Source organism: Orycteropus afer, unplaced genomic scaffold, assembly GCF_000298275.1.
Source record: "Orycteropus afer afer isolate SDZICR_OR568_19922 unplaced genomic scaffold, OryAfe1.0 scaffold00363, whole genome shotgun sequence".
Taxonomy (NCBI): Eukaryota; Metazoa; Chordata; class Mammalia; order Tubulidentata; family Orycteropodidae; genus Orycteropus; species Orycteropus afer.
In genome coordinates, this window is record NW_006921950.1 from 920,587 (window position 1) to 926,094 (window position 5,508).

Here is a 5,508-nt window from a genome sequence, read left to right on the forward strand (position 1 = left end):
CTCCGCCGCCGCCTCCGGCGCGGGAGGCGGGGATGTGCGAATGGAGGCGCTGGAGGGAGGGACGGCGCACCGAGGGAGGGCTAGGGCCTCCCTGGCTAGGGTTTCGCAGCCGCCTCTGGGGACAGAGTTGTCCCCAGTCTCAAGTTCCGTACCATCCCCCTTCTAGGGCCGCAGCCGGAGCCGGCCCGTTAATGATTGATGCGAGGGCCAAAGGCTGCGCCAGCGACTCGGCCCCGCGCGTCTAGGGCGAGGGTCGGCTCCAGGCTTCGAAACTCCACAGCCGCGCGGGCGTTCGAGAGGACACAGGGGAGCCTCATTCGCGGGGGGCGGGGAGCTGCGGGGCGGGGGCGGGGCGGACGCCCGGCGCGTGGAGGCCAAGCAACCAGGAGAGATGCGCTGGCTCACAGTAATCTCTCGAGGTAGGGAGGGCACTCCGGAAATCGGGAGGCTTAGAGACGTTGTCCGGATTGGGGCCGTGACATTGTCTAATACCTTGGGCTGCTCTCTTCTCTCTCCATTATCTTGTCTGTGTGTGTATTCGTGTGTGTGTGTGTGTGTGTGTGTGTGTGTGTGTGTGTATGCGTGGACGCGCGCGCGCCTCTTTCATTCTCGGCAGCACATCAAGCCTTAGTTTATCTCCTTTAGTCCAGCGGACTCAACTCAGGTGCGTCACTGTCTTTCCTTACTCCTGGTCCTTGTCCCGTCCAAACGAACGTCCTTAATTAGCCTCTGCTGAACTCACCAGCGCGTAGGGTCCGCAGTTCACCACCCATGCTTCTGTTCTTGTGTCTTTAACTAAGAATTTTGTTTGAAGCCCAGAGCCCCACAACTCAGGGAGGGCTACTCAAATGACACATTTCAATGAAAAAGTTCAGATGACGACCAGACCATTCTGAAAGCCTCTAACAATGAGATGATCTGACGAATTGTAAGAGGTGGGGTTGCCAAGCATAGCTGTGCCCGAGTGAAGGGCTTGATCGTAGTGGTGGGCGTTGATGACGGAGGACCCCAGGGAGAAAGTGCATTCTAGCATAAACTGAAAAGAGCGTGAAGACCAGTTTTTAGGGACAGGGATGGGATGGGTGGTGGGGTATCTTGGATAAAGCTTATGTATTGGAATCCACTTGAGGGCAATGGGTTTGGTTTTGTTTTGGCTTATAATTAACCAGAAATGTCTGGCAGGCTAGGTTGGTGTGTCTGGAGATCAGGAGAAAGGAAGACTGAAGAATCAAAAAAATGGTTGTGATGCCCTTGAACCTGGTGGAACGGGGTCTAAAAAAAACCTATATTCTGAAATGTTTACTATTTCATAGAAATTTTTCACTGTGGTGGCCTGGGGATGAGACTGAGGCTCATTTGTACCAATGACCTGCAAGATAGTGCCATGATAACAAGATTTAGGTTTTGGGAATTATTATAGGATCAAAATTCTTTTAGGTATTACTTTCCCCATTTTTACAGAGGAGAAAATGGAGACTCTATGACCATAAATAACATACCCAAGTGATAGAAGCAGGATTTGAACCTAGGGGCATAGTGGATAAGGCATCTGGCTGCTAACCAGAAGGTCAACGGTTCAAACTCACCAGCTGCTCTGTTCAAGGAAGAGGGGGTAATCTACTTCCGTAAGGATTTACAGCCTTGGAAACCCAATGGGAGTCGCTGTGAGTTTGAATTGACTCATAGCATGTCATGGATGGCAGTGAGTTTGTTTTTACTTTTTATTTTTTTTAAAACTAAAACAACCAACTACCTGCTTTGCTCAAGCTGAACTAGCTTGGAAGGACAGTCTGATTTAGGGAAAGACTTTCATTTTCATTGTAAAAACGCAATCTTAAAAGTAGGTTAAGGAAGGTTTACTTAGCAGAGGCTCAGGATGGAAGTGAGTTATGGATAAGAATTATTTATCAAGTAGGATAATGTTCAGTACTGTAAATGTCCAGAATTATTTAAAGGTACTAGAAACAGTCTCTTCAGAAGTTTCAGTCTTTTCTCTGAAGTATGTTTTCTACTAGAAACTGATTTAGTAAATCCTTACACAGTTAGGCGAAAGGCACGCTTCAGTCCTGTGCCTTTCTGAACTATCACAAATTCCAGGAAGTGGATTTTTAAATAAATGAAGTTTTGTTATAGTTACTTAACAGATACTTTATTTTAGTGGAATTTGTTTTGTTTTGTTTTTTACTATCTATGGCCTCATCGTTTTAAAATGAAACCTAATTTGGTTTCATAGCTAGATTAAGAATGTATGCTAATTTGTAAAAGGGATTAAGAGTCAGGTATTTATAAATCAAGCCTAAGAATGATAAACCTGAATTTAGGGCAGACCAGAAAATAATTTTTCATATTCTTTTTATTATTCCAACAAAAGTCTTAAGTTGTAGCCCCTAAAAAATGTTGATCCTATAATAATGCTCATATTTACTAACCTCTTAGTTGCATAATCAACTTACTTACATAATTGGGGAAAATGTAATAGAAAGTTCACTTCAAACAAAAAAGGAATTGACTGGAAATAAGTGTTCAAAAACTCTAGTTAGATGAAATTACATTTATTTTTATTACTAAGTGGTTAGATTGACTATAATAAAATACAGTTTTTGGAAAAAATTTTGTACAGTTAAAATATCTGTTAGAACATTCGTATAGTTCAGCAAGTCTTTTTGATTTCTGCCTTTCTGATTCATTCCCTTCCCCCCACCACGAGACATAAAAGCAACAGATGCCATGGAGTGGTGGTCAGGAGAGTTCTGTGGTGCCAAGCCCAGACAGCTGTCCTTGCTTGCACCTTGACAAGGCCAAGTCACAGGGAACTAAGGAAACAGCAAAACCAACCTAAGTTATAAAATGAAACAATATGACTTATCTTAATTACTACTAATTTACAGAATTTCTTTTCCATAAATTTTTATTGAGATACAAAAAAATTATTTCCTAATTGTACACAGGCTAGATTTTGTAGTTTGCTTTCAACTTCAGTAAACTAACTGCCCCTTGTCAGTGAGAACCAGGCTCACATCCACAGGGCTTGGCTAAACGGATAGAAGCAGTGGCTGACTGCCATTGCCTGGAAGGTGCACTGGGAGATAAGGCATCTCTAGGGTAACCAGGACTGGCTACAATGTTCTTCACAGAGAAGAATCACCTGCATTACGCTGGAAAGCCAGTGACAGCATTGAGAGGCAAGGCAGAAACCAGCTGAAACTCCAAACCAAACTCACTGCTGTCAAGTAGGAGCCGACTCATAGCGACCCCTCCTCGGGTTTCTGAGGTGCTATCACTATGAAGTAGATTGTCCAATCTTCCTTCCGAGGAGTGGCTGGTGGGTTTGAACCGCCAGCCTTATGGTTAGCTTTCAGATGCCTTAGGCACTACACCTAAGAGCTTCCAGAAACCCACTAGTTCTACCCAAATGTTAGTTCGTCAAACCAAGACCACAGATGTGGCTTTTTCCAATCAGATTTGCTTTGATGGTGTTCTTAGATACCAACTACAGGTTTATGTCTGTTTCTCATTACGGTAATAAAATAACAGCATAGGTAAAAATCTCATAGCAAATTTTTTATTTCTAATAGTGACAATTGGTTATCTGTAAAACTTGCAGAAAAATGTGCTATGATATTTGCTAATAATTTTCTCTCTCTCTCTCTCTCTCTCTCTTTGGCCAAAGAAACAGATAAAAACAAAACACCACCCAATCAACCAAGCAAAAGAACGCTATTGGGCTAGTGCTTCATTGCAACCAAAAAATCTGCGTAAAGTATTCTGTAAGGTCTGATTTGTGTCCTCAGAGTACACAGTCTAAACAAAGCACTTCCCTTTTTGTCAAATTGAAAATAGCAGTAATGATACCAGCCATACTCTTCCAGGTCAGATGTGGTCACTACCAAATAATAGGATCTGAGCTTCCTAATGGTGGAGAAACCTCAGACGTAACTATGGCAACTTCTGGGGAAAGTTGTGCAATCCAAAAGCTAATAGAGTACTGGAAGCTGGAAAGGGAGCAGTGGGAGACTGAATTCTTACCTGACACTATCCCTGTTCATGTACTTGGTAACAGGATTCTCTTGAAGAAAAAAAGCTAAAGGAGACTTTAGAAGATGATTCGGCCTACATAAGAGATGACAACTTCATACTCCATTCCCTCCCAGCAAGGTCATCTATTCTCTACCAGTGGTGTCCAAATGGGATGCACAAGAAGATTGACTGGGGTACACAAGAAGAGTAACATTAGAGTAAGGAATAAAATATTACAACTTTTGTTTAAATGTATCTCATCCTTTTAAATGTCTATACTTTGTATAGGCTTTACAATATCCTTACCCTGTGGAGGTTATTTATAAATACATGTGGGGTGCATCGGGGAATGAAAATACTTCGATAGGGATGCATGATCAAAACTGTAGGTTGATCTCTACTCTACAGTCCATTGTCTGTCCTACTTCCATCCCCTCTCTCAGATACAGGATGGACTTCCCTTTCCTGTCTCTGAGGTCCCCACATCCCTAGAATTATCACTATCTGTCAGTTGACAGTTCCCAAGCTCTGACAAGATCTGCCCTAGCACCTGGGCCTTCAGCCTCTTCTATGGCTTCCCTGAACAAGGATGGTGGTCTCCTCTCTTATTTATTTCTCCCAATTCTGCCCTTCTTGTTTCCTGACCTGTTACAATCACCCTCTTTCAGGGTTACCCTTTGGAGAGGAAACTGTTTTGTTATATGCTATTGATTGCTTTTGGTGGGGCATTTTGGGGTACTTCCATTTATTTAAATTTAGAAATAGTTATACAGACATACAAGGTAGATGATTGAGTTCCTGCTCCTTGTTTTTATTGAAAAATATTCTTGAAACATAGTGCTTTGCACATAGTAGACACTCAACACATATTTGTGCCTGGATTTTTTTTTTTTTTCTATATTCTTTAGGAAGGTAACTTAAAATCCTAAGAATCTTAGACTAGGAATGTCAGTTCTTAAAGTCATTTAGCACAACCCTTTACCGGTTCATGGTAACTCTTTTTGTTTATTGATTATCTCCTGTATCCAAGTACTGTGATAGGTGCTTTACATATATTGTCTCTAATTCTCAGAACACGCTTTGCAAGACAAATACACTATCCCCATTTTCTGACAAGAAAACAGGTTCAGAGGTGTTAACACAGCTGGGTGGCAGAGCCAGAAGTCAAATTTTATTAATTCCAAAGCTTCATTCCTTCCTTTATAGAGTACTGCTACCTGAGAAGCTGTTATGCATACATCCTAGAGCATCTCTAATTAAGGGACTTACTACTTCACACAACCTCCCCTTCTATTTTAAGTTTTGTTGTTGTTGGAAAACTTTGCAAATAATTAAGTGAGCACAGCTAATGAGTGAAATGCACTGCTGCATCCTTGGCCCAAAGCTTGGCCATGAATGTTACTGAATATAGCCACCAATTGCATGTGGTTAGAAAGTTCCCAAATGATGCCAAATGAGGTGTGTGTGCATTCGAATGTGAGGGCTAGGTAT